Consider the following 17,142-nt stretch of genomic DNA (forward strand, 5'->3'; position numbering starts at 1 on the left):
CAGAACTATGGAAAACCTGCTTAACTTTAACTATACAAAGAAAGGTACCCAAGAATATAAGAGGAGTAAAATCCAGTAGAGTTGAGAGTTCTGGTCACAGCCACCTTTGATAAAATTCATTTAGAATTACCTTGGTAATTAGACCACTTTGTTATTGGCAATAATATTATAGTGAGTAAAACTGCATGCAGTTGAATACCCACAAATTGGGAGTGTAGATGCGATGGTCTGCTTAGCTCCATGTGGAGGAGGTGTGGGAGGTGTGGGGCGGAGGAGGCTGCTCAGACCACTCAGGGGACATCAAGGGGAGGCTGATGGTTTATGGCCACAGGTTGACTTGAGCCTGTGATCGAAAAAGAGAAAGATACTGCTGACCACCTGCTTCTCCTCTGACTCTGGGCAGAGTTAAGTGTTAAATAATAGTTCAGTCACCACATTTCCAAAGTGTTTCTTCTCTTCCACTCTCCTCCTCTCTCTGGGGAAGCAATGAGGCGTCTGAGACTTGTGATCACCTGTTCTCCTACGCCCTGTGTAGATCCAGTTTCCCTTTGCTTCTGCCTGTGTCGCCCCCCCTCCCCGCCCCAACTTCTTCCAGGAGAAGGTTCATAGAGGTGACCAAATGAGTAGAGAATTTGAACCCTGACATTGCAAGAACTAGCTGCGTGATCCGAGGCATTGGCAGCTTGAGCTTCATTTCCTCCCCTGAAAACCGAGTGTAAAAATCCATTTTCTGTAGATTTCTTGTCTGAGAGATTATAAATGAAAAGGACGTTTTATATTTTATAGAGATCAGAAATGTAAATGTGCCAGGACAGGGACTGGCACAAAGCAAGTACCCAATCAGTCTGACGACTGAGTGGTCAGATGACCAGGGGTGTGAAGCCAGTGGGTCTTGTTCTCAGGGACAAGTCAAAAGCCTGCGGTGGGACTTGGAAATCAGGTGGGACTAATGCCCAGCTGACCTAAAGAAAGCCATCCCCAGGTTCCTGACAAGGACTCAGCTTCTCCCCTGTGACTATAGAGCGTGAGCTCAGTTCCTGTCTCTGGCTGAGCCTTCTCTGGGAGCACAGGCCTCTGCTGTGAGGACAGAGGACTGCCGGGCATCCAATAGCTGGCAGAGCCCAGCAATCACCTTGGGAAGAGAAGGACTTGTAGTGATGCTGTACAAGACAAGAAAAAGAAAAATGAAATGCAATTTTGGGGGAAGAAAGCTATTTTCTTCTTTGGTCTAGTTTGACACAGGGATAATTGTGGTGCAAGTGTTGTGCCCTTGATTTTTACTCGAGCATGATATTTGGAACAGAATGCTAACACAGAGGCCAGTAATAATTACAAGAAGATGGCTCCAAGGGTGAGGAATACATAGCATTTGTGATTTCTTCCTCGAGGTGAATTTTCCAATTATGTTACTTTCAGTCAGATATTGTTGCATTACAAAGTGTTCCAAAACTTCGTGGCTTATACAATTTATTTGTGATATTTTGAGTAGTCTGGGCTTGGTTGGGTCATTCGCCTGCTGCTTTCAGCTAGATCTCAGTGGAGGATGGAGTATCCAAGATCATTGTATCAGAGATGTCTTCACTCATATGTCTGATCCCTCAGCTAGGGTGGCTGGACCAGCAAAGGGGACTGCTGAGCTTCTGTCTCCAGTTGGGTAGTCCGACTTCTTACATGGTAGCCCAGCTCACAGAGAGAAAGAGTAAAAGTTTCCAGGCTTCTTAAGGGCCAGCTCAGGAACTGGCACAGGGTCACTTCTCCCATATTCCATTCATCAAGGCCAGTGGCAAGGCCAACCCAGCTTCAATGGGAGGGAAAATATCCTAGACTCCTTCATGGGGCACCCTCTGTGTGTACAGCAACGAGAGGAACTTTTTGCAGTCATATTTGCATACAATCACCCAGAGTAGTTTCAATTACCTGCATGTATTTCTGAGTAAAAAAAAAAAAAGGAAAAAAAATATATGTTTAGGCAATGAAATATGATACCTTGAAAAAGAAGGAGTCAAAACATTTGGGATCTAATAATATCTTCGACACTCGTTAGTTGAGTGGTCTTGTTAGGACAAATTATTTCACTTGGATTTTTTGTTCCATTTATCTCTGAAACAGAAATAGAAAAGGCTTGCTGTGTCTAGAGATGCAGAATTCAGTAGTGGGAAGGCCGCAGTCTCTGGACTTTCTAGGTTCAAACCCTACTTCTGACACTTATCAGTTGCATGGATTTAGAGAAGTTGTTTAACCAGGTTGTTTTTCCATTTCCTCACCTGTAAAATGCAGATGGTAAGAGTACCTACCTCATAGATTTGTGGTAGAGACTGAATGGATTATGCAAGGGAATGCCTAGAATGCTACTGACACATAGTAAGCTCTCAATGACCGTTAGCTAGAATAAGCAGTGCTTTTTATGCATAGAGTTGTTTACTTAGCAGCATTCTGCTCCACGCTGGTCCCAGGGGACACCTCCTTGAGGAGGAGAGGCTGCCTTAATGCCCTGGAGGAGCTTCCAGTCTTCTGAGGGAGACAGAAGTGTCACATGAATACAGTAGAGGTGGAAAATGAGATGACCATCAGATGGAGCAGTGGGACCATCCAGCACTGCCCATGCCAGCAGCCCTATGGCTTTGTTGAGGAAGGGCTTCTGAAAAGAGATCTGGAAGGACGAGAGGAGTTGGGAAGGACCGACTTCTGGATGGACCCATAAAGGTAGGGAAGGATAACCTTGGCAGAGGTATCACACTGACCAATATCACTGGGACCCAAACAGAGCAGGGGCATTTATGGGATAATGAGCAATCTGGTGTGGCAGATGGCAGGAACGGGCCAAGATCAGAAGAGAAACAGCTGCGGGCCAGGTTTGGAGACCATGTTGTGCCATAGAGAGCAGATCGATTTGGTTTCAAAGGCACAGCCAGGTGAAATCAAAGCACCTAGATGACGTAAAACCAACGCTGTTCAAACACGAGATGTTGTCTCATAAATTAAGGGACGGAATTATACATTTTTCTTCTCTTTTTAAATAAATCCGTTCTCTGGTAGCCACATTATATGGAAACATGTTTCAATTATATAGATGATTTAGATACTGCTTCTCTAGATGCGAAACAATTTCTTATTGGCTTTTCCAAGCTAGATGTTCATGATTAGATTCTGTGAATAAGAAAAAATAATAATCCTCCACGTGAAATGGAGGCGTAACCTGCATACCATTGTGTTTTCTTTTTTTAATACTTTTTAAAAAGGTGATTTGGGGAAAGTTTCTCCAGAAAACTGATGGTTTGTCTTATCTGAGTTAACTGCTTATCTCCTAGGACAGACTGTGACAGGCTTTGAGCACACCTCAGTTAGGAGCAATCCTTCCCCTGGGCATTCTAGAAAGATCCTAGCATTACAGAATGGACAGGCACCTGAACAGGTGACTACAAGTGGAACAGAGCGTCAGATCTGCTCATGGAACTGGGTGCAGGACACAAGGAAGCTGCTTCTATGCAGATGTGGGTACAGTGGGGGAGGTTAGGCCCTCGTGCTCAGTATGAATCTAAAGGCCACAGAGTCTTGGTCATTACCAAAAAGAGAAGAGTATAAATTATAAGTAATCCTCTAATGATGCCCTGAGGCCAGGGCATCCCTAGGCTGTTCTAAAACACAAAAGGAAAAAGTCCTTGTGGTATCTTCCCATTGTTTTCCTTTAACGTCACTGAAAGTGGAAAAATGTTTAGATTGAGGAATCTGGTTATTAAGGGGGCAGGTCCTCCAGCAGAAGGACGTAGACTCAGATAGTCACTTTAAAACCCTACTCGTCCACTTTAGAGCCACACGTGCCAGGGCAAACCCTTCAACCCCTGAGCCTTCGATTTCCTTTTACTGTAATGGGGCTAATAATCTCTTCTGCCTACAGTTGCTGGGGTTTTTGGGAGCATGATGGTGAAGCCTTTAGCACAGTGTTTCATGCATACCTGGGAAAATAAAATGTAGCTGTTATTATTATCAGTTAATAAAAAAAATCTTACCATGGATTCAAGGAAAGTTTGTCGATGGAGCCAACAGAGGTGTTCTCAAGATGAAGGTGATCCAGAGGGGATGTTTAAACGGGGTGATTTGATGTAACTGAGACAAAGGGAACCCACAGCAGGGGTGAAGGGAAGGCGTGGTTGACTAGGAAGGATGTGGCTGGACGTTAAGTCTGAAGGCGAGACGGAAAGATGGAGGCTAGAGAGTGGGATGCAGGAGTGGCTGGGACCGCGGGGTCAGGACCCAGCCTGTGACTAGCAGGATGTGCTGACACCTGGTGTCTGCAGTGTTGTGTGAGCACCTTGGCCTTAGGGCATGACACAGACTGTGAGAGGCTTTTCATATTGTTGCTGTAGCCCTGCACACCTTGTAGAGATAAAGGTCTGAACATCCAAGGCGGAGCCAGGCTGCACTCTCTCATCTGACAGTTGCTAAAATGAGGCCCATCAACAGGAATTGGCTTGCCCCCAGGGAGTCATGCAGCCGATAGAACAGAACAGAAACTGGGGCCACACTTTGCCTTAATAAAAGTTGATGGGGACTCTCAGAAAGTTCATTTTGTGTCTCAGTACCCAAGTTGAATGTTACTTTCACTATTCTTAGTAATCATAAGATATGACATATATATGTGTATCATGTATATATCATGCATATATATACATACACCTATATACATACATATATGTACATATGGACATACATATCTATATAATTGCATATATGCGTATATGTATATATAATTGATTTCAAATGGTCTATTTATCTGTTTGTATGTATCAGTGTCTACAAATATAAGTGAATATACATATAAATCTACATATGTGTGTATATAATTGATTTCAAATGATTTCTCTTATTCCTAAAATATACGCTATACTTACCCTTGTTGGTCAGTTGTAGGCCATTTTGATCTATGTCAACATTTGTCTCAGTTCAACAAACTTTTCTGATGCCTCCTACAAGCCAAAGTACTAGGTTACAATTCTGTCGCCAGTTGCTGTGTGTGTTTTTTCCCACACCACCAAGCAGTTCTCCAACCAGCTGGGTGTCCTACAGTTCAGCTCAACTCTGACACTATCTACTCAGAGGTAGCATCGTATTCCTCACGTTCAGGCTCAGTCCTACAAGCCCGTCCCCCGCCCAACTTCAGACACCAATCACCAGTCCAGCGCTTCTGACCTATGGGCTATAGATGGAAGCTTCCCATGATCCCTTCCTGGGGTTCTAGTAAATTGCTAGAGCAGCTCACAGAACTCAGAGAAACATTTTGCTTAACTTAGGAACAGCCAGGTGGAAGAGATGCGTAGGGCAATGTGTGGGGAAGGGTGCGGAGCTTCCGTGCCCTCTCCAGGTGTGCCGCTCTCCCAAAAACTCCACGTGTTTGTCTTCACCAACCCAGAAGCTCTCAGAACCCTGTCCTTTTGTTTTTTCATGGAGGCTTTATTACATAAGCATGATTGGTTAAATCGTTGGCCGTGGAAGATTGACTCAATCTCCAGCCCTTCTCACCCCTGGAGATTCAGGCGCGGGACTGGAAGTTCCAATCCTCTACTTGCAAGGTTGGTCCTCCTGACACCCAGCGCCCAACCTTAGAGGCTTTCCAAAAGTCATCTCGTCAACATAAGACACCTTCTCCTCTCTTATCACTTAGGGAATCCTCAGGGTTTTAGGAGCGCTGTGCCAGGAACAAGTACAAAGATCAAATATATATTCCTTATTACAAATCATAGTATCACATAGGCCCTGAAAGATACAGAGATGAATGATAATCAATTAAAATGTGAAGGTTAAGGTATTCCAGAAAGAGAAACCAGAGGTGAGAAGTTAAAAAATGTGATTCTGCTTACTTCAAAGGCTTGCTTACATTTTCTGGTCCCACGGATTTGTTTTCTCTTTTCTTCTGAGTTCAGGGTTACGAGTAATTGGCTTGTCTGTGTCTGTGAATAAATGTTAAGTATACTTAGCCTTGGCTATTTCCTCCCACCAAAATGGTGCTCTTTAATAGATTTTGCAGTCTCCTCCTACCTGGAGGTGTTATTTTTTTTCCCTCCTTAAGGGAATGATCAATGAAGTCAGACTTGGGGGAGAGAACTGTTCAAGCTTATCGAGTCTGTGCAAAATGATTAGGCACAAAACAGGCATCTGCTAGTCATTGCTCATCAAAGCAGAAGAAAAGATAGCACAGTAAATTGTGGAAATGTATAAAACTTGCCATGATTAGTTTTAGTAATGTTTTGAGAGGTAATTTCCATTTCCATTAAGTGGAAGCATTTAAGAGTTTCTCCATGTAGGGGGTGGGGAGAGAGTGTTATTCTTCAATTGAATCAATCTAATTTCTTTTCAGCGTCCATTAAAGTGCACCTAAATATCAAATATGCCTGTTTTCATGGAGAATATTGAGCAGGTAAAACACTGCAGCCCCCAGGCTCTGAGGGCCCGCCTAGGGCCAGAGAAAGGTGCTGCTCAGGGCGTCAGGATGGAGGGGCCTGAATAAGCCAGGACTTAAAGGCTGCTCTCCCATCTGCACACGGGTGGCCGCAGTCAACTCAGGAACACTGAAGCCCAGCGTCCTTCACCTTTGACTCCCTGTGCAGGCCAGAAATCTGCTCTGCCAGCTGGTGCAGTGACCCAGCTCCCTCTGGGGCCAAGCAAGAATTATCACGTATCCTTTGTCCTTGAGATCAAATCTTAAAGTCACTTGACCTCCAAGGCCCTCCCTCTGGAAGATTTCTTCTGTCTCCTGTACTGTCATTCCCAGCTCTCTGCCTCTGCTCTTACTGTTCCTTCCTCTTGAAAGGCCTATCCCTTCCTTCATCACCCGTTTACCATGCTGGTCTGCTAGACTGGCAGAAAGAATCTATGCAGGTTCTCTAAGGGCCATCTCCTGCCTCTGTCAGAACTACTGATTCCCTGTCTGAGTGTCCTCCTCACTGCCTGTGTACATGCAGGGTCTGTCCCCTCCCTTACTCCCCCTCCCCAACTTCTGTGCTTGCCCTGCCCCGTTTCACTGTGCTTTCAGGCACTGTCACCAGCAGGGCTGAGGCGGGGAGGGCAGGGAGGAAGGGGTGCTTCACCTTGGAGGACCACCCTCAGGCTCCTGGAAGCACTTTGTCCAAGATTTGAACTTGCCTTGGCATTTAAGTCCCACTGTCCCCATCCCTACCTCCAACGACGCTCCAGAGTCCCCTGTAGGATCAGGATGACATAGCCTTCTGGGGACCTCTGTTGAAATGTGCCCATACCTATCTTCCTGCTTCCCTGTCCTGTCTTTCCCATGCCCGTGCTGGTCTTGCTGGAGCACAGCCATAATGTCACCTACACTGGTCCTGGTCTCTGGGTCTGCTGCTTTATCGTCTGTATTCAGAAACCACTAGAAGTGGTATAGGAGTTAGTTGTAATATAGGAAGTAGGGTTGGAGTTAGCCAGGGCTGAGTCTGCCTGGGTTCCCTGTGACCCTGCATCGTAGCCTCTGTGTCTGGTGCTCTATGAATGGAATCATCCTGATAGAAACGACCCTACAGGGCTGTTTGTGGGATCCGTTAAGGTAACATGTATGGGTACATAATAGACTTCCTGGCATGTTGGGAACCTACATGTGCACACACACACACACCAGGGTATCACCTCCTTGCATCACGTTAAGGAGGAATAATCTCCTAATCTACCCCATATTTCATGCACAGTCGGGGGAGATAAGTACTTAGCATCCAATCCTAGTTCCTGAAAGTCAGCTGTGTATGAGGCACAGTTGACACAGAGCTTGACAGTGAACCCTGCTCTCGTGGAGCTCAAAGCCTGGGGTGGGGAACTGAAGGACTGAGTGACAATCACAATGTGAGTGATGATGGCTCTGGAGGACGAAGGCCTTGGGTGCTCAGGGCTCAGGGCAGGCCGCCCTGGGAAGGCCTGAGGGCTCCCTTCCCTGGTATTTCCCTCCAAACTGGGTAAGGCTCCTGGGCCCCCAGCTCCCTGCCTGCTCCTCATCAGGCAGCAGCACTACCACCTACACCTGTGTGGGCGCAGCCTGCACCTGGGCAGCCATGTTTCAGGCAAACACACCTAGAAAGAAAGATGAGGGGAGAGTGAAGGGGCCCTGAAGCATATGCCAGGGAAGACGTAACATGAGCTTCAGAGCGGCTTTCCTTGTGGATGGGAGAGAGAACCACCTCGGTCTCTGGAGCACCACCCACACAGGTTCAAGAACCAGACACCTGGCTCCCGCTCACAGTGGGTGAGCTAGGACTTGTCAATGACCTCCCTGGCCTCATCTTCCTCCTCTGTAAGATGGGAATACTAATAATAACAATAGTACCTTCTTCATGGAGTTGGTGTGAGACTGAAAAATGCTAATATTATGTAAGCACTTAGAAGAGAGCCTGACATCATAAGCTCTCAGTAAATGCTGGGTATTTTTAGTGTCATTACAGAAGCCAGAATCAGTGGACATGGGTGAAATATACCTAGACTGAAGTGTTAGCTCTGATGGTTTTTGCTTGTTTCATAAATGTTTCTTGAGTGCCTCTTGTGTGCCGGGCATCATTTACAGAGCTCTCTGAACCCCCAGATGCCCAGTACGGCTGTCGTCTTCAGAAGCTGTGAACTTCCGGTCACTGGAGAGTTCACTCAGGGGTTTTCAGCATGGTCCGAGACAGAGGCCAATGAAAAGAACATTGTAGGATAGTGGACACTTATTCAGAGTCATTCCAGTCTTTTTAAATTAAAGAAGTTTTTTATTATTGTTAGTATTTTTTTTTAGTATTTTTTGGATACTTAGGGATATATGTTAATCCTCCATGTGGAAGATGATGCTTAAATTCATACTCTAAGGCCCTGGCACCCTGTTGCTTTATTGAATTCCGGCTCCCTGGTGTCTACCAGAGTGTCTGGAGCCTAGTCGACGTGCCATGTACATTCAGTGAATCAGTGAATGAAAGACCAGAGGACAGAGCTTGGACCAGAGATTGAAAGGAAGAAAGAGGCTGAATTCCATGCAACTAGAAAACATAGTGAGGGGGCTGGCCCAGTGGCGAAGTATTAATTTCGCACATTCCACTTCAGCGGCCCAGAGTTTGCTCGTTTGGATCCTGGGTGCAGACCTGTGCATGCTTGTCAAGGCATGCTGTGGCAGCTGTCCCACATATGAAGCAGAGGAATATGGGTACAGATGTTAGCTCAGGGCCAGTCTTCCTCTGCAAAAAAGAGGAGGATTGGCGGCAGATGTTAGCTCAGGGCTAATCATCCTCAAAAAAAAAAAAAAGGAAAAGAAAAAACCTTAGTGAGCTCTTGAACCTCAGCAAAACACATTGTTTTGGGAGGAAGCATCTCAATGGGAAAGCATGCTGTTGTGAGTTCTCAATTAATAGTCATTAAACTGTTGTTTTTTTAAAAGAAACTGATGATTATTTAGAAAAAAACAAAGTTTCTGAAAAAGGCAAGACAACCTCTCTCTGATTTGGCCAAATGGTCTCTGAGAGTCTGAGATGAACCATGGTGCGTGGATTTGGAGTATTGATGTGAAAAATGTCTAGGATGATGGGGAGCTGTTCTGTAACCCCTCAAACCTCAACGAGTGAGGACCACACCCTGTAGCCCAGAGTTTTTCACAACGTGGTCCAAACACGACCCCTCATGAAACCCCCTAGGGACTGGAAAAGTCAGTTTCTTGATCCTCACTCCCAGACCTCCTCAGTCAGACTCTAAAAGTGAGACAAGATGACATGCAGAGAAAAAACCGAACGGGAAGTTCACGTGCGGAGGCACAAGCTAAACTTTCTGCTCTCTGGGAACCTTGAAATTCTGTAATCGTAGCTAATAAGTTGACTCTAATGACAGATAATTGGCTGATTTAGTCTTCTCCCCTCAGTGACTTACAGTTACAAGAAGAAATTTTGAAGTCTTAACACCGTAACATGAAAGACAGCTCCCTGGGGATGGACCTTCCTCACAGAGGGTCCTTATTCTTGATCTGCTCACAGATGAATTTTCATCTGGTGCCGATGGAAAACTGTAACGTGAACAGGAATATTTTTTCTAAGCTAGGCAAGGTTGTTAGGCAAGTGGAAAGTTCTGCCATGAACTGCAGAAAGGCTGTCCGCTTGGTCCACACTCTCCTGGATATTTACCCTGGTTTGGGGTAACCATGAGGAATGATAAAGTCTATCTTGTCCAATATTCTCAAAGTAAAATGAGGGAGTCTGTGCCTCAATTACATGCAGATTTTTTTTTTTTAATTCAAGAGAGCACATGGGGAGAGGCCCAGGCATATCAGAACCTCTGGAACAGACGGAGGAAGGACATTCTCAAGGGACAAATATCTGCTCATGGAGATTCCGCACCTCCCACACAGGTCCCTAGAGCCATTTCAAACCTCCATCAGACCCCAAGCACACTCAGTCTCGGTGACTCCACCCCACTTCATAGGAAATATATTAAAATGCACCAATTTCCTATATTGAATAAACATTTTTTATGTAAAATGTGTTTTTGAAATTAATTAGCTCCAAATAACTCTTTTTTCAGGAATGGTTGTGATTTTTTTGTGCATACTCAGGAAGTGTTGCAAAGTAAGAAAATCTACCTTCAAGGTCTTTGCAAATGTAATGAAATTTTTATAAAGACTAAATGTGAACAATATACTATTATTTTGAGGAAATTCAATTAAACATTTATCAAGCTTAACTTTGCAATTTTATTTTTATATTTTGGATCTCATTCTTTTGTTTGAATCTCAACCATTTCTAGGCCCTTGGGCGACTTGTAGACTCCAGGCTTCCTACCAATGGCAGCCATGGCATAAAACAGTCCCAGGTGGTGGGTGAGTGTCCTAGGCATGCAGTGGAGTCCACGACTACTGGACTGTTTGATTTAGGACTTCATTTGAATAATAAAATTGAGGGGCCAGCCCTGTGGCACAGCGGTTAAGTTCACAATCATGCATTCCACTTCGGTGCCTCGGAGTTCACCAGTTCAGATCCCAGTTGCAGACCTACACACTGCCATGCTGTAGCAGGTGTCACACATATAAAATAGAGGAAGGTGGGCACAGATGTCAGCTCAGGGCCAGTCTATCTCAGCACAAAGAGGAGGATTGGCGGCAGATGTTTGCTCAGAGCTAATCTTCCTAAAAAAAAAAAGTGAAATTTTCTATTGCCCCATTTCTCTTAAGAACCAGGTTTGCTCATGACGATAAGATGAATTGGATTTTCTGCCAGAGATAGAATAGTGAGGGAGACAAGGCTGGACTCACATCTTGCCTCAATCTTTTACAGTCTTTGTGTCTCTGGGCAAGTCACTTAACCTTTCTGAATTTCAGGTCTTTTGTCTGTAGGATAAGGATCATAATTCCTACCTCACAGCACACTTAAAGGCTTAAGTTGGCATTTCCCACAGTCTGGTGTGAGCACCGATATTGCCTGCTAGTTGTATGGGATTTGTGAGTAACAGAGACATGACCTGTAGGGGCTTAAACTAAATAAAAGATGATTTCTCACTCACAATAAAGTCCAGAGGTAGGCAGACCATATTGGCCTGGTGACCCCACGTGGCCATCAGGGACCTGAGTTCCAGCTGTCTTTCTGCTTCTTCATCCTCTTATGCAGCTTCCACTTTCAAGATCACCTTAGGGTCCAGGCCGACTTCTGAATCTTCAGCTATCACATCTGAGCCACAGGCTGGAAGGAAGAGAAAAAGCAGAGGGAGAGTGCTTGCAGTCTCTTCCTTTAGAAGGTCTTCCTACGTCTCATTGCTAGGATTTATTTATATGGCCACACCTGGAAAAAAATGGATGCTGAGAAAGGCAGCCTTTGAACTGGGCATAGTTCTTTCTAGGTTTAGCTCTAGGAAAGAAGAGCCTTTCCATACTTATTCTCCCGCTAGCAGCTTTTGCCTTGGTGCTGCTGTGAATGATCGAGATGAATTTAGGAGACCTGTAAGATAATGCTTCGAAATATTAGTTCCCGTGGAAAAGTTTCTTCTTTTTAAATTTTCTTTCAAGACTTCTGTTTAATTCAAGGGGAAAAAAGTGTGTTTTAGGCTAATTTTTCTCATTAACCTTTGCTAACTCCGTTTTTAGCAAAGAGAGGAGACACAGGATCAACTCCATTAGCTATCGTGAGTGTCTGGCTAGACTTTAAAATGTTGATTTGTTTTCACCAATATCTTCTATAGATGGAAAGGAACACTGGGTTAGTTTTTATTTAAGAGAATGATATCACGTTTTCTTTTCAAATAAGTTTGAAAACAAATTATTGCAAAAAAGAAATACTTTGTAATGCTAGTAGAGGTGGTATAAGGATATTGTAAAAATCATGGAATTTTATATAAATAACTGAAGTTAGGGAAATGGCTGCATTCAATCCATTAACAGACATAAACCTCCTAGCTCAGTGTCTGAGAAGGTTATATTGTCTTTCTAACCATTTTTACTTCCTGAAACATCAAGAATTAAAGGTGCTCATGGTTTTTATAGACTGCCTTTAATTCATTGTCCTATTTATGTGTGCCCAGTGAAAAATTAGAAACTATTGCTTGAGGCAATCGAACAGAGTAAAATTCTCCCACAGAGGCCCAATAACTTGAACAAGATGTGTCATAAACCAGAGAGTCGACCTGGAGCGTGGAGTTACTAGGTGAGGGTTTCCCACAAATTGGCTTTCAATGCGTCTCTCCAATTACAGCCAGAGATACAAGGATGGATTTATGTCGAAACTCTTCATGCAGGAAAATTAACAGAAAATGCCTATTTCTCTTTTTCATATCTATATTGTATTCAGACAGTTACAGAAATAGTATTTCCCATTTTGTCTTGTTAACTAATTAGGAACATTTCAAGGAGAGGCAATGAAGAATGCATTATCTCTGAACTGGGTGACTTTTACTCAGAATGCTCTGGAATGTTTTGTTTTGTTTTTCTCTTTCTTTTTTTCCTTCTTTCTTTCTTCCATTTGTTTTTATAATAGTACTTCCACTTGGGGTAGGCAGTAATTTTTAAAGACTTTACTTAGCTTGACCCAGCACAAACATATTGTCTGTGAAATCTAGATTCACAGAACCATCCAGCCTGAGAAGTCAGCTTCCTCAATCTACGTCCAATGCAATGATCTCCCTGCCCTGCTCTCAGGAGTGAGCTCATTTTAGTTCACCACTGCCAAAGGCTGACCTCCATCACCTTCACACAGAAGCCAGAGTAACGTTTTTTACACATAATCCAGATCATGTTGGACCCCTACTCAAAATCCTCTAATGATGGTAATGATGATGATGATGATGATGATAATGCTTAATATGCACCGGGCACTGCACTTATTAACTCTTCTCATTTTTCAAAACTCTATGGAGTAGGTACTATTGTTATTGCATTTTACGCATGATGATACTGATGTATGCACCTCATAAAAGATGGGATCAGGATCCCATCCAGGCAGACTGGCTCCTAACTACCACATCACATTGCTTCTTGAATACCTTGGAACAAAATACAACTCCTTAGCAGGTCCTAGTTGGCCCTGTATGATCTGATCCTTGACTCACCCCACAAACTACTCTTCGACCTGTCTTCCCATCATTCTTACTCTTCCTTGAATATACCAACCTCATTCCCAACTCAGAGCTTCTGAAGTTGGAAATTTCTTCGTCTGGAAATGTGGTAGTTTCTCATCCAATCTTCGCCTAGCATGTTCCCTCAATGAATTCAGGTCTCTCCTCAAATACCACCTCAGAGAGGCCTCTTGCCCTGTTTTTTTTTTTAAATAGTTTTCCTATTATCACTAAATTTCTTATTCTGCTTTATTTTTCTTAACACTACTTCAAGTAATTTTATTATATCTTTATTTATTGTCTGTATCTCCTCTTAAATTTAATAATAATGCTACTTTCAGCAAATCATTACTGAGTGCTTTCTTTGTGCCAGGAAATAGAATATTTTAAATATTTTATGTTTGAGAATGTCCTTAAATCATCTCTCCCTCTCTAGGTGATAAGTTATATGAATAGGTCCCTTTTTACAGGAGAGGACTCTTAGGCATGGAGAAGCTCATGGACCCGTTCAAGATCCCTCAGATAGTAAGTCATGGAGCCAGAATTCAAACCCAATGAGCCTGGCTCCGGAGGCTGGGCAGGTCTTGCATGTTCCCTACTGTACCTGCAGCGCTGGGAACAGGACTTGCAGAGAGCATTGGCCAAAGGAGTAAATCAGCTATGTTGATAAATGTGTGTCCCTGCCACCCAGCTGGTCCAGCAAGATGGACCTGTACTTCATCTTGAGCCCCTTCCCCACCCTTACCTCCACAATGAATCAAATTTCCAGTCCTGTCAGTTGAGACTTTCTCCTCCTCCTCAGATGTCTGTTTCCCTGCATGCTCACGAACGTCACTCTGGTTCACGCTCATGTTCTTCTTTCGTGGGCTCAGCCTCCTGACAGACCTCGCTCCCTTCATGCGCCTTCAGCAGTCATTCACACTGATGCTGTCGGACTAGTAAGAAAATTAGACCTTCAGGGGCTGCCCAGCCAAGGTTCCATGGCCGTGCTTTTAGGGTACTACACATGTCATCTCAATTTTACTCTTTAAATATTTTAAACTTTGTTCATTTTTTAAAATATTAAATGAATGAAATATCTATATTATTATATTAATGAATGTTTACACATTGAGGATCTATTTAAGAGCATAACTTCTGAGTCTATTTGGCTTCAAATCCTGGTTCCATCTCTTTGGAACAGTGAAACAAGTGTCCGGTGCCTCAGTTTCTACTTGTGAAAGTGATAGCAGGGGCAGAAGCTATCTCACAGGATCAGGTTGAAGGTTCAGTTAGGTAATGCGAGCCCGCGGAAGCAGTAGTAGTGTTCAAATGTCACTGCTGCCCTCCTACTTGTCACCATCGCCAACTTGTGCTAGGCTTTTCCTGTTCTCTCTGCCCACATTTCAACTGGCTGTCATTTGTGGAAGTGATGTAGCAGGTACACCAATCTTTAGTCTGGTGTGCACAAAGCTGATCACATGAGACTGTGCAAGCGGGCACAGCCTCCATAGCACCCCCATGTGAGGGGCCGGATGCCTGGCTGTCACATCACTCAGCAGGGAGTTGTGCAATGACATGCGAACAGACTGCATCCCGGGTCATGATCATATTGTGTTATGAGTGATTTCAGTTCTTACTCTGAGCTCCCCATGCTTTACATTTGACTTTAATCTTCGTGAAGAAAAGTGTGAGCATTTGTTAGATATAATTAGAGATGGAACTTAGAAACTAAAATCGATCCAATTTTTATTTTGAATCAATTTTGGAATCTTGAATAATATCAAGGCAAATAGTAGTCATGGTGGGTGAAAATGAAAAATGGAACCAAAAGCAATGTTAGAGGAGATAGGAGCAATCAAGTATTTATAACACAAACACAAACAATGATTATAGTAAATGTTAAATATACTGTATCTTACGCAATCAGAAAAAAAAAAATAAAAAAGCTGTCTAAGTCTCCATAGCTCCAGAGTTCAAGCTTGCATGATTTGACTTCCACATAAAGTTGAGTTGGGAGATTTGGGCAGGGGGAAGAAGGGGCTCCATGCCTAGAAATAATTCTGTATGATGAAACGCATAAATGGCCCAGCACAGGGAACTCAGAGCTGGTTCCAGGAAAGATCTGAGCTGAGCTTAATACATGCAGAGTCACCAGCAAATACCCAGAAGTTAAAGCCAGCATTGAGGTTAAGTTTACACAAGGAGATTCTGTGGGTTTTGAGGAGAAGGCAGCCAAGGACTGCTGGGCTGGGTGAACATCCAGGGGTGGACAGATGAAAAGAAGCTCCTGAAGATGCCTGAGGAGGAGCAGCCAGAGAACTGAGAGAAAAGGACACAGACAGGATTGGATTTCAAAGAGGATGTCTCAGTCCACAGTGCCAAAAGATATAGAGAGGGTTTTGATATGGAGTAGAAAGCATCCATTAGCAGCAAATTTCTAGGCTTTGTCTTCAAGGTCTTTGAAATAAAACTTCTCAACTTTTTCCACGACACATGCCCTGGCTCAGCCTGGGCTGCTTCCTGTCTTCCTCAGGAAGTGGTTGCCTTTATTTGTTCTGTGGTACCCACTGGATGTTCTTATCCCCCTTCTGTCTTTCCATGTTTATGTTCTGCCAGGTGATCACATTCCCCAACTCGGTTTCTTCTTCTCACTTAGACGAGCCTTTTATCTTCCATGTAGGAATACTCTTGCTTCTTATAATCCTTCCATAATATTTTCCCTGAACATCCCATATGGTTCTTACTGCTTATTACCACGTATTAGTGTTGCATGTGCATTAACATTCCCACTAATGTGCAGGCACCTAGAATATCGGATGTTTGTATGTATCTCCCTCTATCTTCCCTCTCCTTTGTCTCTTTACTCCTACTCCTCCTTCAGAACTTTGCCCACAGGCCACTTCCCCCAGGAACTCTTCCCTGCCCTGGCTGAGTGCTGGGTGACTTTGCTTCGTGGCATTTATCACTGTGTGCATGTATTTGTGTGAAAAATACCCAACTCTTGCCTTGGTTTCTGCAGCTTCAAGCTCAATGAAGGTAGGAACCATGTCATTTTTATTCCTCTCTATTTTCAGCACATAACCCAGTACCCAATGCTTGGCATCCACCAGGGCCAGCAACCATGTTATGTAGATAAGGAGATTGTCTCTCTACAAAGTTGTAACCCAAAGGAGTCAATGTCTAAGCCACCATGAGAACCTGCCTACTGGATTCCCAGACCAGTGCCCCTCCTCCCAGGTTAGACTTCTTCTCTCACCTAGGAGCACAGTTTGAAGAATCCATCCCCTGGGAGCCTTTACTGCATTGGGTGTTAGCCCCCTCTGGGGCTTGTGCATTTAAGGAGTCTGGGCAAAGGATCTCTAACCAAAGGGACCCACCAGCAATAGCGGAATTTTACAGTTGAAGATAAAGTGTGAGAGGAGCTATTACAATCTAATTCTCCTTTCTGGTTAGTTAGCTTCCATTGAGAAAAGACTCTGAAGATCGTTGTCTTGAAGGCCTTGAAATAGGAACCAGAGAAAACAGACTTCAATGAAAAATTCAGCAGCGTTTTAGAATCAAAAGGGACTCTAAAGATTAAATGGAAACTTTGCAGGCTCAGAGATACTAAATGAATTG

The 17,142-nt window shown here is 43.9% G+C and overlaps 1 protein-coding gene across 1 annotated transcript in view; it reads left to right on the plus strand.

Annotated features, from left to right (window-relative positions):
* Positions 1-17,142, plus strand: part of FAM135B (family with sequence similarity 135 member B) — a 182,265-nt gene that overhangs the window by 44,726 nt on the left and 120,397 nt on the right. The window lies entirely within an intron of this gene.

The sequence above is a fragment of the Equus quagga genome, chromosome 16, assembly GCF_021613505.1.
Source record: "Equus quagga isolate Etosha38 chromosome 16, UCLA_HA_Equagga_1.0, whole genome shotgun sequence".
NCBI lineage: Eukaryota > Metazoa > Chordata > Mammalia > Perissodactyla > Equidae > Equus > Equus quagga.